Source organism: Rhineura floridana, chromosome 19, assembly GCF_030035675.1.
Source record: "Rhineura floridana isolate rRhiFlo1 chromosome 19, rRhiFlo1.hap2, whole genome shotgun sequence".
Lineage (NCBI taxonomy): Eukaryota > Metazoa > Chordata > Lepidosauria > Squamata > Rhineuridae > Rhineura > Rhineura floridana.
This window is the reverse complement of record NC_084498.1, coordinates 8,465,272-8,484,204: the sequence shown is the minus strand read 5'-3', so window position 1 is coordinate 8,484,204 and position 18,933 is coordinate 8,465,272. Positions and strand designations below refer to the sequence as shown.

Sequence of the window (18,933 nt, the reverse complement as noted above, 5' to 3'; positions counted from 1 at the left end):
CTGGAAAGGGCATTTATGCAAGGCTCCTGCCTGCTCCCGCCCATAAAAGCATCCCTGATGGATCAGACCAAAGGCCCATCCTGTTCCCACAGTGGCCAACCAGGTGCCTCTGGGAAGCCCTCAAGCAGGACATGAGTGCAGCAGCACCCCTCCTCATTGGGATAGCCCCAGGAATTTGTCTAATTCCCTTTTTTAAAGCTGTCCAATTTGGTGACCATCACTACATGACACCCTAGTGATGAGGGAAGTTCCTGCCGCTGCTACTTTAATGCCATAGGACCCATTTCCCTGGCTAATCTTGGGGCTATATAACAGGTAAGTGAGCATGTCTCACAGTTGCTTAGCCAATGCTTTGCTCTCAGTGTTTCAGGAAAAATGGAAATGGACTGCCTTCAAGTCGATGCTGACATACGGCGACCCTATGAATAGGGTTTTCATGGTAAGCGGTATTCAAAGAAGGTTTACTATTGCCTTCCTCTGAGGCTGAGAGGCAGTGACTGGCCCAAGGTCACTCAGTGAGCTTCATGGCTGTGTGGGGATTCGATCCCAGGTCTCCCAGGTCGTAGTCCAGCACCTTAACCACTACGCCACACTGGCTCTCAGCGTTTCAGACTCAGCTCTAATTCTTGGGCAATTGGCAATATTTTGTTTAAGGAAGATGCACCAAAAATGAATCCAAGCCGAACAAAGCAAGAGTGGAAGATGCCCTGGCTACATTTGAACATGCTTCATACAGACATCAATTTTGAGTGGATACCTATTTGGATATCTGGAGGGCATATATTAATTTATATGCTTAGCTGAAGATGCATTTACCGATGGGTACGGTATCCATCATGTAAACTGATGGTGGTTTGTTATTTGTAGTATCCACATTTTTCTTTATTTTTTGTACCTTCAATATATTTTATATTAATCCTCTTTTATTGTTAAATTCGCAAATTAAAACAATTCTTTTTTAAAAAAAAGTGTGGCAGATGCAGCTTTCAAAGCCCTAAGAGTTGGCAGAGATGGGGAAAACTGTGGCTGTCCAGATGGTGTTATGCTCCCAATTCCCATCAGACCCAGCCACCATGATCCGTTGTCAGGGATGATGGGAACTTTAGTCCAATGGTATCTGGAGGGCAGCACGTTGGTTACCCCGTTGCCGTGCTGTATTCTGAGCTCTGGAGAATTATAAAGAAAACCAGAACATAAAATGCAATCAGCCCAACAGCACAAATAGGCTCTCATGTAACAACGCCATCCAGTTTGGGTGTTGCTGTCATCTACAGGGCACTCAGCATATAATGATTTGTTCTGCCCCGATTTCAATTATGCCATTAGAAGCCCATCTCGGAAACCTTTGTCTCATAGGAATCTCTCTTTGGATTGTTTTGCATTAGTTCTCGTCTTGTGTTTTTATTGTGGCCTCATTTGCTTCCTTCAGTTCTGCAGCCAAACCAATCTTCCTTGGGTAATTGATGTACCCACTGGCTTCCAATTTCAGATATGCCATTACCTCTCCATTTCAGGCCTAAATTTACCTCCATCATACACTCCTTGTAGCTCTTTGCTTTTTATTATGGTAATTCAGGAAGCTTAGTCATGAACTCTCTGTAGGGTTTCATACCAGCTGATGTCTATGCTCTCCTCTGCTGAGGACTTGCACACAAGCAGATGAAACAGCTGAATGCTTGTCCTTGTTGAATTATATTTCGGATCCACTCAAGATTTTAGTGCAAGCTTTCAAGGAGCTTCACCTTGAAAGTTTGGACTAAAACCCGGGGTGGATTCCACTGCCCCACTGATTTGGAACTACCAGCTCCCACTGTTTTGAGGACAGTAGAAACTGTCCATCATGTCATTAAAATGTGAAATAAATCTTTCTTTTTTTTTACAATAATTTTTATTCGAATTTTCATAAAACATACAAAACAAAATCATAAAACATTCAAAGACAAAAAAACAAAACAAAGCAAAAATGATTAAACAAAAAAAAATAAAATGTTGACTTCCCATTTGTCGCAGATCAAATCAGTTGTAGGTCTACAATATATAACAATCCTGTCTCTTAAATTATATTATAAAATCACTTTCCTCCAGTAGTTATCTTAATTAATCATCAAATCTCATAAACATTACTTTATTCTTTCCACAAAAAGTCAAAGAGAGGTTTCAATTCTTTAAGAAATATATCTATCAATTTTTCTCCAAATAAACATGTCGATTAATCCATCTCGTTAATAATAATAATAATCTTATTGTCATAACCATAGTCCAAATAAACATATCGATTAATCCATCTCATCAAAATCTGTTAGGTCCAATAATTTCAATAGCCATTATTCCATTATCCATATTAATTCCATCTTCCATCTTCAATAGTCCTGTTAAGTCCAGTAATTTCAGTGTCCAATCTTCCATTATCAGTATTCCATAATAATCTTGCTGTCATAGCCATAGTCATATAATAAGAGTCTGATGGGAATTTCCTCTATCCCAAATATTTTCTTGCCATCAATTCTGAATAAGTTGCTGAAATATTGTTGTAAAGTCATATCTCTGTTCTTCTTTTTTACAAAATGCACTGGTTCATCTCTTGAGAGTTTTTCCATTGTCACATGGCTGCTGTTAATTCCATAGATTTTCTCTATATCAAGCTCCATCACGTCATTCCAGTCCAGAAGATTATCCAAGCCATTGATAACTTTATCTCTAATATCTTCATTAATTTCTTCAGAGATAACGTTAAATTCCAAACAGTAGATTTTATTTCTAATATCCATAAACTCCAGATCTTTTTCCAATTCCACATTTGTTCCAATCGCCAGGGCTTGTATCTTCCCTTTATTTTTTCTTTTCTCATCTCTGATCTCATTCTCCTCTCTCACAGGATCCCCTATTTCTTTAAGCTCCTGCGTCATTTTGCTCAGTTCAATTTTCAGCTCCTTACTGCCCTGTCGCAGGGTTTGTTTCGTTATCTCAATCTCATCCATTATTTTCTGAAACATAATTACTTCCAGATTCTCAGCCACTTTCTTGATTGCCATTTTTTAAAACCACAAAAACAAAGCAAAACAAAAATAAAGAAGAACCACTTCTTATTTCAGCAACAATTGGGTTAATATTCCAGGCTTGATGACATCACAGTATAAACAGAGCAGCCTGCCTTATCTCTCTATGTTCAAGAATACAAAACAAATTTAGTTCCCAGCATCAAAACAGTTAGCAGCGTCGTGAAGAAGCAGATTCGTCAAAATAAAATAGACCAAAAAGAGAATAGTCCCAGACAATATAATGTTCCTCGGAATAGAAATCCCTCTTCTGTGTATATCTTTAGAATGCACTTCCAGGACAGCTTTTTGCAATAGAAACAGAGATAAGCTGTTAATTTCGTGAATAACAGAAGAGTTATAACTCACCCAGAAGCTCTTTAAAGCTGATTAAATTGACAAATCTCTTTTTGCTGCAGCAATTTAAACCAAGTAAAAAAATAGTAGAAAGAAGGGTGCTTGCCTGTTAGTCTGTTTTCTCTTTGAAGAAAAGATAAACGTATCGCGTTAAACAGATAGAGCTTGTTCGGAAGTCCGTCCGGCATTGCTGGCTGGACCTTTTCTCATAAATTAATGAAATCCAGTCCTCCCAACAAAAACAGGCTTTTGAGGTTGATCTCTACGTTTCTCCCTGCCCGGGAGAAATTTCATCAGTCAAAAAAAAAAATGTTCTGACTGATTTATATCTGAATAAGCTTCTTTTGAGGCAGGAGCCCATCTCAAAAGCAGGCACAAGCGAAGTCACCCTTCCCAGAAGTCCAAAATGTGAAATAAATCTGTATGAGTGTGTGTGTGTAAAAAAGCATTGGCTTCAAGTAATAGGACACCTTTGTGGCACAAATGTATTTATTATTTGATTTTATTCTTTGGTTTTGGTTTCATGACAATGGAAGCTTTCCCCCCCCTCCATTGCAGACAATGGGACCAGAAAGGGGGGGAAGGGTTAAAGCTCCTCCCTCCCCCACAGACTCAGTCCAGTTTCACTCACTTTTTAAAAGTCATTCATATAATTGCTGATTGTGTGAACAGTGGTCACATCCACACCATATCACTTGAACAGTTGTGGCTTCCCCCAAAGAATCCTGGGAACTGTAGTTTGTTAAGGGTGTTAAGAGAGGAGAACTATAACAAACTGCCATTCCCAGGACTCTTTGGGGGAAAGCATGAGTATTCGTGGTACCAAAGTGCTTTAAACATATGGTGTGGATGGGGCCGATGACTCATCTCAGCCCTAAGTGTGCTTTCAGACTGTGGAGGAGGATTCAGACCTACTCTTCATGTATTTAACAGCTCTAAGTTTTCCAAGTGATTCATTACAACTAAACTCCTAAAGATGTCCCTTCCTGATGACATTATCCATCTGGACAGAAATTCAGCCCTTTCCACTATTCTATGTAAGTATCCTGAAAAGGGGGATAAGTGTTGCAGGCAAGCCCAGTGTCAGCAGTCAGACAGGTCAGGCACTGGCAAAGGCCCCCAGCAGCTCAGAAGGGCCCCTCACTAGTATGACCTGACTGTGCAACTACTAACTGCCCTGGCTGGGCCTGTAGATCTCATAAATCTATATGGTTTAGGTATTACATTTTGGGTAAATTCAGATGGTGTGCAGCCACCAATAGTGTACTGGCAAACTGAGAAATGCAGGGTCCCTTCATGATAGTCACATCCCTCTGCCTCTTTTTGTCTGCTGGGTTGAGAATTAGATCCTTGTTCATGCCTTCTCCCACAACAACAGACATCCCTGGGAGCCAATAAGCATGAACAGGAAGAGTATTAGCTGCTGAAAAGAGTCTTCACAGTGGCTGACTCACCTCCTTTAACTTTGATTGGCTCCAATCAGAATCGTAGCATTGGAAGAGACCTATAAGGCCATTGAGTCCAACCTCCTGCTAAATGCAGAAATCCAAACTAAAGCATCCCCAACAGGTGGCTGTCCTGCTGCCCCTTGAATGCCTCCAGGGTTGGAGAGCCTACCACCTCCCTAGGTCATTGGTTCCATTGTCGTACCGCTCTAACAGTTAGGAAGTTTTTTCTGATATTCAATTGAAATCTGGCCTCCTGTAACTTGAGCCTGTTATTCTGTGTCCTGCACTCTGGCATCATTGAGAAGAGATCCTGGCCCTCCTCTGTGTGAGAACCTTTCATGTACTTGAAGAGTGCTATCATATCTCCCCTCAGTCTTCTCTTCTTAAGGCTAAACATGCCCAGGTCTTCCAGTCTCTCTTCATAGGACTTTGTTTCCAATCCCCTAATCATCCTTGTTGCCCCACTCTGAACCTGTTCAAGTTTGTCAGCAGGAAGGGACAAGGAAACACATGAGAAGACTCTTCGCAGTGGCTAACACATTTACCTTTTGTGCTGATTGGCTGGTAGGACGCTGGAGACATAGGGACCCTGCTCCCAAAAAAGTAAGAGGTCTAAGGCACCGAGACCCCCGTCAACTACATCCCTGGCAGCCACCACAGATGGGAGTTGCTTGACACTTGATTCCCATGCATAAGTGGTACCACCGCTAAACCAGAAGCCCAGGAAGGCACTGTTGCTACCACCACAATGGCAATGGTCGCAGAAGAAAAATGGGTGGCTGCATTGGGGGTAGGTGCATTGCTTGGCAAAGTTACTTTTTTGAACTACAACTCCCATCAGCCCAATCCAGTGGCCATGCTGGGTGGGGCTGATGGTAGTTCAAAAAAAGTAACTTTTCCAAGCTCTGTAGTTGTGTGTCAGGGAGGTGGAGGCCCACTCTGTTGAGTGCTCCCTAAAGTCTGGCACCAGCCCTGCATGGGGTATAGAGGCCAGTAAGGTTAAAGCACACACGCTCTCTCTTTCTCTGTACATGCATGCTGGGATTTCAGTCTCCAGCACTGTATGCCTCCCTACATGTAGCAAATGTTCAGATCTGGGTCCCATAACCCTCTAGGGGGTGGCCAGATGTCCCAAAAGGACAGGGCTTATGCACCTTTTAATAGTCAGGAATTTCAGCAGCTCACACAACTATTTTGTTCTTTTTTCACCATATAGCCCTCTAGCATCCTAGCATGGCAAGGCAGGGGGAGATGGGGTGGGAGGAGAAAAAGTTGTCCTTTATCCCTTTCCCACTCCTGAACCCCCCCCCAAACTCCTATATCATGTTTCTGTTCATGAAGTGGACACATACGCTGCAACTTCGTGTTGCAGGTCCAGTTTGCATCAATACCAATACTCAGGGCCAAATGAGATATGAGGCAGAAAATCCATGGTTGGCTGTCTTGACATACATATGTGTGTGTGTGCGTGCGTGCGTGCACCTAAAAGCAGCTGTTGGACCTCCTGAACTGCACCGGGCCATGGTGTTGGTGTTAACCCCATACACACAGCCCACAGCCCCTGTTGTTTCCTAAGAGCTTCTATTGGCCTTACCAGAGAATCAGGCAGTTGCTCAGTGTACCTGCATATTTTCTCCACTACCATATCTGATAGCTGCTGTGGGTGACAGGAACATTTAAATCAGGGAAATGATGCAGCGGTAGAAACAGTTAATGCGTCCTTGCACACAGATGCATCCTGAATTCAGTTGCCTCCCAACTCCTATCCATGGATCACAGATCGCTGACTGTTCTTTTGACTCTGTTCTACTACTACCAGTAACAATTTATGCAACATAACATAATTTTTACTACATGCCATTAAAAAAAGGACTGCCCGATTGGCATGGACCTGTGACAGGGCCTTTTCAATGGTGGCGCCTTGTTTGTGGAATGCCCTCCCTGGTGAGGTGGTATCTGTCTCTGTCAATATTGACTTTTAAGAGGAATTTCAAAACATTCCTGTTTACCCAGGCATTTGATTTATTTTTTATTTTTTATTTATTAAATTTATATCCCATCCTTCCTCCCAGTAGGAGCCCAGGGTGGCAAACAAAAACACTGAAACTCTAAAACATCACAAAAATGGACTTTAAAATATATTAAAACAAAACATCTTTAAAAACATTTTTTAAAAAAGCTTTAAAAATATATTTAAAAGGAATTCCAACACAGATGCAGAGTGGGATAAGGTCTCTACTTAAAAGGCTTGTTGAAAGATGGCTGAAGAAGATTGTTCCAGACAACCCAGAGATCACCAGGTGAATTTTTTTAAACTATAACTGTTTTTTAGAATATTTTGATCTGTGCAAGGTTTTTAGAATGTTTTAAATCTGTTTTTATAATCTTTTTGTTGTAGTTAAATTGTTTTGTTGATGTGTTTGCTGCCCTAGGCTCTTTCTGGAGGCAGGCCAGTATATAAATTCAATAAACAAACAAACGAATAAGAGCTATAGCAAACTACAGTCTTTCCTTCTAGTTCTGAAATTACAGGTGCCAAGGCCCTGGAATGGGTGAATTTGCCCATTTCAGATTCTGTCCATTTCTCATTTTTCCAGTCTTAAATCCTCCACAGTTAATAGAATCACAGAAAAGTAGAGTTGGAAGGGGCCTATAAGACCATCGAGTCCAACCCCCTGCTCAGCGCAGGAATCCAAGTGAAAGCATCTGTGACGGTGGCTGCCCAGCTGCCTCTTGAAGGCCTCCACTGTTGGAGAGCCACCACCTCCCTTGGTCATTGGTTCCACTGTCATAGCGCTCTAAACGTTTAGTTGCCACCCTGGGCTACTACTAGGAGGAAGGGCGGGATATAAATAAAATAATAAATAAATAAAAAGTTAGGAAGTTACACCAGTTAGGAAGTTTCCATATCAGTCTGCTTTTTTTAAACTCCTCATTAAATTTTATCAGCATTATAGTGTGAATTTTAAATGAAATCTTGCCTAATAGACATACTTTTGCACAGCCGTTTTCCCTAATATAATGCATTTTGGTATGTTATTTTCACTAACATACGCATTTTTATGCCCACTCTACCTTAGTATATGCATTTCTTTTACAAGTTAGTTGGCTGGAACTTGTTGCAACATTAGGAGAACTGTGAATTTCAAGGGGATGGCTGTGTTTCAATTTGCACGTTGTTTCAGAAAGTGTGAATTAGGTAGGTTTGCCTTTAAATGCCAACTGAATCAAATCTCCTCTGTCCCTAACACAAGGCCTGACCCTCCATCAAAATCCTTTTGTATAAACCTAGATGAGCGTGGCCTCCAGTGTTGCAGTGCAGTACTCTCTGTGTCTACTCAGAAGTAAGCCCTACTGGGTTTGTTGGGACTTACCCCCAGGTAAGTGAGTAGGTTAGCAGTCAGTTGCTCAATAATTTGCTTTAATAATGTTATTTGTTATCTAATTTTGAGAATTGTATTATTTTATTGAGGTATTATGTTCTATTGATGTATTGTTATGTTCATTTTCTTTTGTAAGTCGCCTTGAGGGCCTTTTGGCCATAAGGCGGGGTATAAATTTAATAAATAAATAAATAAAATAGTTGTTCCAGTGTACTATAATAATAATAATAATAAAATTTTGTTTATGAGTCGCCTATCTGGCCGAATGAACGGCCACTCTAGGCGACGTACATAACACAGTAAAATACAATATAAAAACCAATGAGGACCACAATCAATAATTAATACTGTTTTATTTATTATTGTTCAGACATTTATTTATTTATTTATTTCATTTCTATCCTGCCTTTCCTCCAAGGAGCTCAAGGTGGCATGCGTGGTTCTCCTCCTACCAATTTTATCTTCACAACAACTTTGTGAGATAGGTTAGGCTGCAAGACAGCGACTGGCGCAAGGTCACTCACCCAGTGAGCTTCATGGCCAAGGGGGAATTTGAACCCTGGTCGAGGTTGACGCTCTAACCACTACACCAAACTGGTTCCAATGCTGGGAGCCAATGCCTGATGTGGCCCTAGTTCAAGAATTAAGCCACTTACTTCCTGAGTGGATGCTAGAATAAAACCACATCTTCTACCCAGAAGCCCTGGCAATAATACAGCAATCTCCCAAGAACTGAACAATCACAAAAACTGGCTACATTTTGCAAACTCAACAAAATAAAGAAATTAACTTGCCTGGACAAGTCCTCATTTCTCACTAAGTTAAAAGAAATGATAATCTGCCCCCCCAAAAAACACCCAGCTAATGTCCTCTCTTAGATGTCCTTTTGCATTTTCTCTAATTTGCTACATTATCCCCTGATAAATCCAGTTTGACGTGTTAATTAACTGGACCAACCTCCTTGAAACCTTTTGTGCCATTCCTCCTGTCCAATTTTCACCCATCAATGCGTTTCCAGGTTCTCTGGATGACGGGGCCTTGGTATATCCTTTGAGCTTTCATTCCCTTTTGAGCAATGGTTGAGCCGTCTGAATTAGCTTGAAGAACAAATTACAAGGCTCTGTGATATGACCCCTAAGCTAACCTGGTGGGTTTAATCGTAAGCTCATAGACAGCCTGAGCAGTTTTTATAACACGACTTCCCATTTGGGGAGTCCGTCTTCCTCTTTTAACAAGCCTTCTACGTAGAGACCTTATCCCAGTCTGCGTCTGTGTTGGAACTGCTTTTTAAAGCTTTTTAAAAAATGTTTTTAAAGATGTTTTGCTTTAATATGTTTCTAAAAAATGTTTTGTTGCAATATATTTAAAGTCTGTTTTTAATATGTTTTAGAGTATTTTTAGTGTTTTGTTTGCCACCTTGGGCTCCTTCTGGGAGTTGAGTAAGCAAGCAAATCCTAGTTTATTGGACAAAACAAATCTCTGATTCAGCGACAGTGGAAGAAGCAAGCCAGCCCATTGGGTGTGGGAGCTGGCACCATAACAAACGACACTTTTTTAATGTTTCAAAATTTTGGGGGCCTGTGTTCTCAAAAGCTGGGGACATACATGAGGTCTCTCTCTCTCTCTCTCTCTCTCTCACACACACACACACAAGTTTCTACAACCCTTCCAGTCACCAAATTAAAAAAAAGGTGGGACATAGTATGGTTTGAGAAATGTAAATCTGCCACATATGATCAATATCTTATGTATGTGAGAAAAGTTTCAACAACAAAAAAGCTACTGCTGAGTTTTTTATTTTTGTTTTTGCTGGTTTATTTAATCTTATTGTATTGCACTCATTTAAACGGACTGTTTTATTGAGATTTGAGCTGCATTTTAATGCTTGTTTTGAGTGAACTTGCATATTTGTTGTTAATGCCAGTCACCTTGGGAAGACTGTGGGCTGAATCCAATTATATGAATTTATAGCAGAGCAAATCTCCTAGTGTTTTAAGATCTTTAGAAGCAAAAAAAGAGCCTTGTGGAGGCTGGTGGCTTCATGTCACTGGGGCAGCAGAATCCACTCCGGATTTTAGTCTGAGCTTCCAAGGAGCTGTCCAAGGTGCTCAGCCACCACTGACAGAGTGTTTGTGTCACCTTAAAGACCAAGGGCGCTTCCAGGTGGGGGCTTAATGTTGTAAATGGGTCACTGAGATAACAGAAACAGGTTGTTTGCAACAAGTTTTTTTTCTAGTGAAGGGTAATTCCAGAGTAAATAGGGAAACCTGGACTGGAATTTGGGTAGGTTAATCTTTCGTGAACGTCACTCTGCTTCAGGAATGGGGAACCTCTGAGCCAAAGGGCCAAATGTGCTCCTCCAGGCCTCTCTATCCGGCCTTCAGGATTCTCCCCGGCCACACCCCTCCTCAGCCACACCCTCTCCAGGCCACACCCCTCCTTTGCACTCCTCCTTCTGTGTTTTTGCCTGGCTGGAATGTGTCCCTCAGCTCTGATCCTGCCTCTTCCTTGCCAGGATGGAGAACAGAGAGGTGTGTGAGGGTGCCGAGATTACTGCACATAGGTAAAATTTAAATTGGTTGCCCCACCTACTTTTCCCATTGGCCCTGCCCACCACTGGTGTGTGGCCCTTGAGAGGTTGTCCAGAAGGGAATGTGGCCCCTGGTCTGACAACAAGTGGCCCACCCCGGTTCTTTTTCATCTGACGCATGAAGATGCACGTGTTCAGCACTCCAGTGTGTTCCACTCTGCTGCATTTATGCCTGCTTTGCTGTTGCTGGTTTTATGAATTTAAAATGGTGCTTCTGAGGCAGAGCGATCCGGATGAGGGGCCAGGGAGGCGCAGAGCAGCGGATGCACTGTGGTATGTTACTCAAGGGCCTAACAGCAAGGACAGAAGGTGGCAGTGGCAGATGGGGCTTGTTTTTGTAGTTGTTTTGCCAGCTCTAGGCGTGGGTGCCTTGAAGACTCCATGGGGCTTTGGATTCTGTTGACCCAGAACCTCCTGTCTGTGGCCAAACCCGGAAATGCCTTGTTTTGGGGTTTTTACAGGCTGCCAGTGGTGATAGCTTACTGCTTGTTTTGGCCTCTGTGACAGTGAAATATCCCCCACCCCAATTCACGCACTCCACTCTGCTGCATTTCAACCCCCCACCCCAGCCATCAACATTGTGGAGGGTGAATGGGGCGCAGGATTGCAGCCCTCCTCTTGTTTAATGTTTAGTGCTTTGGTTTGTTTTTATGGTTTTCAACTTTTATTGTTAACTGCCCTGAGGAATTTTTAATCGGGTGATATAAAAATGATGTAAATAAAGTTAATACTAATAATATAGGACTTTGCCTGCTAAGATCATTTTTATCTGTGATCTCTGCAGTTATTACTTTTATTTTGTTTTATATTTATTTTAACACTGTTGTTAAGTCAGGTAACAAGCAACTAATAAATCTAACACATAATAATAAAGGATGTATTTTAATTTGGGAGGGGGGTTCTCATAGAATCATAGAGTTGGAAGGGGCCTATAATGTCATCCAGTCCAACCCCCTGCTCAGTGCAGCAAACCAAATTAAAACATACCTGGCATATGGCTGTCCAGCTGCCCCATGAATGCCTCCATGGTTGGAGAGCCTCCCCCCCTCTCTAGGGAATTGGTTCCACTGTCATACCGCTCTAACAGTTAGGAAGTTTTTCCTGATGTTCAGCTGAAATCTGGCTTCCTGCAACTTGAGCCCATTATTTTGTGTCCTGCACTCAGGGACGATAGAGAAGAGATCCCGGCCCTCCTCTGTGTGGCAACCTTTCATGTACTTGAAGAATGCTATCATATCTCCTCTCAGTCTTCTCTTCTCCAGACTAAACATACCCAGTTCTTTCAGTCTCTCCTCACAGGGCTTCATTTCCACTCCCCTGATCAACCTCATTGCCCTCCACTGAACCCGTTCATTTGTCTGCATCCTTCTTCAAGTGTGGTGTCCAAAACTGGATGCAGTACTCCAGATGAGGCCTAACCAGTGCCAAAGAGACGGGAACCAATACTTCATGTGATTTGGAAACTATACTTCTGTTATTGCAGCCTAAAATAGCAGTTGCCTTTTTTGCAGCCACATTGCACTGTTGGCTCATATTCAGCTTGTGATCAACAATTCCAGGATCCTTGTGTGTAGTATTGCTGAGCAAAGTATCCCCCACCTTACAAGTGTGTACTTGATTCCTCTTTCCTAGGTGTAGAACTTTTTGCACTTATCCCTGTTAAATTTCATTCTGTTGTTTACAGCCCAATGCTCCAGCCTATCAAGGTCCCTTTGAATTTTGTTTGTCTTCCAGAGTATTTAGCTATCCCTCCCAGTTTTGTATCATCTGTAAATTTGATAAGCATTCCCTGCACCTCCTCATCCAAGTCATTAATAAAAATGTTGAAGAGTACTGGGCCCAGGACAAAGCCCTGCAGTACCCTGTTCACTATCTCTCCCCAATTTGAGAAGGAACCATTGACAAGCACTCTTGGAGTACGATTCTGGAGCCAACTGTGGATCCACCTGATAGTTGTTCCATCAAGCCCACATTTAGCTAGCTTGCTCATCAGAACGTCATGGGGCACTTTGTCAAAAGTTTTGCAGAAGTCGAGATATATTATGTCCACAGCATTCCCACTGTCTGTCACGGTTACCTGATTTCTGTATTCTTCTATTCTTTGTCTTTTAATATTTTTAAGTGCATCGTGATTTTAAAGTGTTGTAAGTCAGGGGAGGGAAACCTGAGCCCTGGGATCTGAATGCGACCCTCTTTGGCTGTCCCTCAAGACTCCCTCAGGCCATTCCCCCTCATCAACCCTGTTCTGCATTTTTCTTCAGTGTTTTTGCCTGGCTGCAACGAATGCCCTGGCTGGCGAGATCCCTGCGTACCTAGAAACCTTTGGCTGATGCCTGGCTGGAATGCGGCCTGCTCTTCAAAGGCAAGAGGTGCCTCTGTGGTGCTGTCCACTTTGGCCTGCGACACACCAGTGGCGTTGTGGCTCCTGTAAGGCTCCCCACAAAGGGATATAAATAAAATAAATATTTCTTCTTTCTCCTTCTCCAATAATAGATAAATAATAATAATAATAATTTTATTTTTATTATTATATTTTCTTATCTGCAACCATCTCGTAGGGCTTCCTGTCAGTCCCTTTCCAGCCGGGGCGCTCTGGCAGAGTTCGGCCAGCAAGGGGCGCGCCTTGGCCGCTTTCTACCCCGCCGCCCAGCTGCGCTGCCAGTGCGGGAATGCGCGCAAAGGAGAAGGAAGTAGCCGCCGCTTCTGCCGCCGCCGCCGTCGTGCAAGGGCTGTCGGAGCGGGCGCTGCGCTTGCGGCGGCGGGGCAGGAGCAGGAGCAGGGCTGCGAGGCGCCCGGCCCAGCCCCCTCGCCCTAAGCGCAGCCCCCTCTGGCCCGCGTTGCAGAAGCCGTCGCTGCTCTGCTGCGGATCTCCGTGCTCGCCCTTCTTCACCCCGTTTGCATGGAGCTCGTCCGAGCGAGCGCCGCCGCTGCCGGCGGGTAAGGAGCCCGACGCGCTTGCTCCCTGGCTCGGGGATCCTCGTGGCAGCCCCAGCTGTGCCCTGGAGGGGCAGGAGCCGGTGGCGGCCGCCGCTTCCGCTGCTGCTGCCCGCTGTGCGCGCCTCTGCCCGGGGGAGGCAGCAGAAGCTCCCGCCCGCCGGGGAGCGAGCGACCTTGCCCGGTGGCGGAGGGGCCTGGCCGGCCAGGAAGGTGAAGGACGCGATGCCCCGGCGCGGAGGTGAGTCACGATGCCAGCCTCAGCCGGAGGAGGGAGTCCCTTCCAGGCGCGCGGAGGGAGGGAGGGGGCGGTGGCTCCAGCGCCATGCTGAACGTGGGGACGCCTCCCTTCTCTCTCTCTCTGTGCGTCTGAAGGGGAAACACGCTTCCTCGCGTGTAGGAGGAGCGTTCTCACGTGACGCTGTAAAAAACCACCACCAGCCCCGGCTGTGGTTCTGGTGCCTTAAAAAGCTGAGCAACTGGTTTGTGGTAGAAGCTGTCAGGAGCTGGAGCCGGCTCCCAGATGCACGTGAGGCCTTTCCACCGTCCCAGGATCTGCTGGAGATGTGCCTGGGAAAGTGGAAAGGGACCACTTGGGTGCCTGGAGGGTTTTCCAGGATCCTCTGTGCCATAGCTAAGGGTCCTGGCAGCAGGAAAGGGTCACATTGAGGAATAACTCTTAGGTATTGTGGCAAGGAGTTCTGTGGACTCTGGAATGTAAGAATTAAAGAAGTGCAAATATCTAAACTGGTGTTTATAAAAAGTGGGGTCGACGGAGCCAGTTTGTTATAGAGTCCTCCTTTGACGACTGCTGAGCCCCGGAAATCTTTGGGCAAGCACCTTGCAACAGATCCTGGGGTGATCACACAAGGGTCTTGGAAAATCAAAATCAGCTGCCTCACTCATGGTAGGGCTGTCCTGTGCACCGTGCCATGCCCCACAGCAGGAAAAAAAACCCTGCCTGCCCATTCTTTCTCCTTTGTCAGATGTCATGTCTGAATGCCTGACATGCACAGACTGTATATTGCTCCCTCCTCATTCTAGGAATGATCGCCAGTGGGTGTTTTTCACTTTGTGGGACGGCTCCTTGTCTATGCAGAGCTTGTTCGCCCAGACAATGTGAAGAGTATGCCTGTGTGAACGAGCTCTGAAGAGGCTGCTTCCTTTGTCCCTCAAGGATTGCTGAATCCTGTCTTCATCAGTGAGCTGGAGGGACCAGTGATTAAGGCACCTTCCTAACCCAGGACGTGTGATTCCCAGGTCAGTCTCTTTCAGCCAAATTCACATATTACTTTTTTTTTTTAAAGGTTGTGCCCTGAAGATGCCTTAAGTGCATCACTGAAAATGGTAAACAGTGAAGAAGAATCAGGGACAAACATATCTTTGCAAACATCCGCTGTTAGCGAGCCATGGCTGTCTGTCTCTGCAGAGTGTCTTTTCAGGAACAAACACAAGTTTGCCCAATGCCATGTGTGGACAGGGCCTTAGCTGCTGTGCTTCATAGTGAGGAGCAAGAAAGAGGAAAAGTGAGGAGAAGTTGAGTGGCCCCCTGATTTTCTTGTTCTGTATGGAGTGGTGGGTACAACCCCAAGTTTGTTTCTGCCATTCCCTATCTCTTCCCCTTTTTTTAAAGTATAGTTTATTAGGGTTTTGACATTATTACCATAAATAGTTCAGTCCCCATGTCCCTTTGCCCTCATGACATAGGCTACTTTCACATGGCACTTTGTTCTGTTATTCTGACAATTACTTACCTGGTAATTTGCACATTATATTTTATCTCACATGGCATACTAGCTAGTTCTGGAATTCTAGTGGAATATAGTGCAAGTTTAGCGCAGATTTTCAGGATAAATGATACCAAAAGTAATCTGTTTGAAAGCTTGGGAACCTGCGAAATCATGGGCAGGGCCAGGCATGGCTGGGCCCTTGGGCACCAGCCTGCCCCAGGCCTGTGGCACCATAGCCAAAACCCCCATACAGACGGCGTGGGGCTAATAAGCCCGCCTGAGTGTCCCACCTACCTCTCCCATCCCTGTGAATAACATGTGCACTGTGTGTGCACGCCTACCATCAACAAAGATGGTGGCAGGGGCGTCAGCCCCTTAGGGAAGCCCCTGCTGCCATCTTGGTTAATAACAGGCATGCTCGTGTAGCATGCACATCATTCACAGGGATGGGAGAGGCAGGTGGGGCGTCCATGCAGGCTCATTGAAGCCCACACCAACTGTATTGGGTGTGGGTGCCTGGGAGCTCCCTCTCTCTCTCTCTATGTGTGTGTGTGTATATATATATATATATATATATATATATATATATATATATATATATGTCAGATGCTAAAAGAGGGGTTGCATGACAACGGGACAAGATCTTAGACCCCCTACACAGCGGGAAACTACAGTGCACATGTGTATAATGGGTGAGGGACTAAAACAAGTTGTTGTTCGTTGCAGCCGCGTGAAAGACATTTGCGCGAAATGCCGGTATATTGGCCGAAAAAGCTACTGTTCCTTAACGCAACAGGTACTGCAGCGTGAAAGGAATTGGAGAAATCGGGACAGCAGCGCTACCATTTTAATCCGTTAAATTAACGCAATAAGCACCATGTATGAAAGCAGCGATACCGTTTCTTTTCTGATGGCCAGTGGTTTAACATGTTATGAAGCGTTCAGGTTCATGTGCTCAGATAAGGGTTACAATAGACGAGTGTCGGTGTTCTGCTGGCTCAGTTAAAAAGTCTCTCTCTTTTTCCTCCCTTCCCACTAAGTTTGTGTTTTTTAATCTTGCGCTGAAGGGAGGTGTGAGACAAGGAAAGATCTGATGCCTTCATTTATTCCTAAACTGGCTTTCTCTCGATCCGACTCCCTTCTTATTTATGCATTGGAAGCAAAGAAGAACCCTTGGGTTGCTAAGGGATGTCCTTTCCCACCAATTCTTGTGTCAACGATCATTTCAGCTCCTCCTTTTAGGACATTGGGTAGCCATTCAGAGCCATGTGCTGCCTCTGTGAAATCTACTTGGCGCACATATTTTTCTGGCAGGGTGGGGCTTGACAGCCTTTCAGTTGGTCGTGGCATGGGATACTTTGGGGACTGCTCTGTCATTTTGGAGCAGGAGCGGACAAGAGTTTTCCCTATCTTTCAGCCCCGCAAAGGTCTCCTATTGCAGCTTTGGGATGAAAAAATATCCAAGAAAAATAATGCATTAAAAACCAAATAGAAAATACAATTATATCCTTAAAATCAACCAGAAAGCAACAAATTAAAAAATGCACTGCCGTAGCAGGAGGTTTACAACTATGAAGGCTGCAATCCTGTGCCACTTACCTGGGAGTAAGTGCCACTGAACACAGTGAGACTTACTTCAGAGTAGACAGGTATAACATTTTATTTATTTTTATTTTGTATGTAATATATTTATATACCGTTTTATACTGAAGACAGTCTCTATGCAGTTTACAAAATAACAAATGCAACGTAAAAAGGCCCCGCAGTATAAAAAAGTATTTGCTCTTGTCCTCCATTTTATCCTTGCAACAACCGTGGGTGGTAAATTAGGCTGAGAGGGGAATAGCTCCTGCAAGGCCACTGAGTGAACATCACAGCAGCATGGAGATTTGAACCCAGGTCTTCCTATCACACCGTGGTGGTTTTTTGTATTTCTCTTTGGGAAATATGAAACTGACTATTGTCTTGTTCTACAAAGCCCTCTGAGGAGAGCTTGGGGTGGCGCTATCTTAACAGTGTGTGAAGGTTGGATTTCTCCTCTGTTTGTAGATGGATTGGCAGGGGAACCTGCATCTTATTTATTTATTATTTATTTAATTTGTATCCCGCCGTTCCTCCCAGCAGGAGCCCAGGGTGGCAAACAAAACACTAAAACACTTTAAAACATCATAAAAACAGATCTTAAAATACATTAAAACAAAACAGCATTAAAAACATTCAAAAAAACCTTAAAAAAGGGTTAAAAACATTATTTAAAAAAAACATATTAACAAGCAATTCTAACACGGACTGGGATAGGTCTCAACTTAAAAGGCTTGTTGAAAGAGGAAAGTCTTCAAAAGGCGCCGAAAAGATAGCAAAGATGGTGCCCGCCTAATATTCAAAGGGAGGAAATTCCACAGGGTAGGTGCCACCACACTAAAGGTCCGTTTCCTATGTGGTGCAGAACGGACCTCCTGATAAGATGGTATCTGCAGGAGGCCCTCACCTGCAGAGCACAGTGATCGACTGGGCATATAAGGGGTAAGACGGTCTTTCAGGTATCCTGGTCCCGAGCTGTATAGGGCTTTGTACTCCAAAACTAGAACCTTGAACTTGGCCTGGTAGCAAATGGGCAGCCAGTGCAGTTCTTTCAGCAGCGGGGTGACATGTTGGCAATACCCTGCTGCAGTGAGCAGTCTCACCGTCGCATTTTGCACCAGCTGCAGCTTCCGGACCAACCTCAAAGGCAGCCCCACATAGAGCGCATTACAGTAATCCAGCCTAGAGGTGGACAACAGTCAAACTATTTGTGCCTTTAGCTCAGATCTTCTGAGGAGACCTGTGGAGTGCTCTGTCTTGGTGCTATGGAAGCAGGCCTTCTCTGTGGTGGCCCCTGCCCTTTGGAATCTCTCCTGCCGGTTATCTAGGAGGTGGCAGTGGTAGGGTGCTTCTGATGCTTAGTAAAAATGTGCCTCTTTGCTTGGACTTTCCCCAACAGCTAATCCCAGTTTTGGATCTTCTATATTTTTATATTGTCTGTGGCATCTGGCGTATCTGATTGGATTTTACTTATTTTCTTAAGTTGTAAACCATGTCAGACGTTCAAATGGCAAGCAGTACATAAATACATTTAATAAATAACAAACAATATTGTCTACTCTGATTGGCAGCAGCTCTTCAAGGTCTCAGGCACAGAGAGGGGTCCTCATCACCTGCTATCTTTTTTTGTGTTGTCTGGATATGCCAGGGATTGAACCTGGGACCTTCTGCATGCAACGCATGTGCTCCACCACTGAGCTATGGCCCAAGTCTAGCTAAGGGCAGGTTCACACGTAACATGTATGTCACATGGTGATTCACAGCTGAATGTGTGAATGGGCCTCTGCTGAAAAGCTTTTGCATTTGGGGAGATATGAAAGTTCTGCCTGTGGTGTATATCATGGGATGAGAAGAGCCGGGATGGATCAGAGCAAC

General features: G+C 44.2%; 1 protein-coding gene across 8 annotated transcripts in view; it reads left to right on the top strand.

Moving 5' to 3' along the window:
- The first annotated feature begins 13,482 nt into the window (after positions 1–13,482).
- PITPNM2 (phosphatidylinositol transfer protein membrane associated 2) overlaps positions 13,483–18,933 on the top strand; it is a 317,406-nt gene continuing 311,955 nt past the window's right edge. For 7 of the 8 annotated variants that reach the window (XR_009759680.1, XM_061603252.1, XM_061603250.1 and 4 more), the window contains exons 1-2: positions 13,483–13,988; positions 14,925–15,007. The gene's annotated coding sequence lies outside the window, so the exon portion shown is untranslated. The remainder of the gene's footprint in view (positions 13,989–14,924; positions 15,008–18,933) is intronic. The other variant, XM_061603246.1, reaches the window with a different exon arrangement.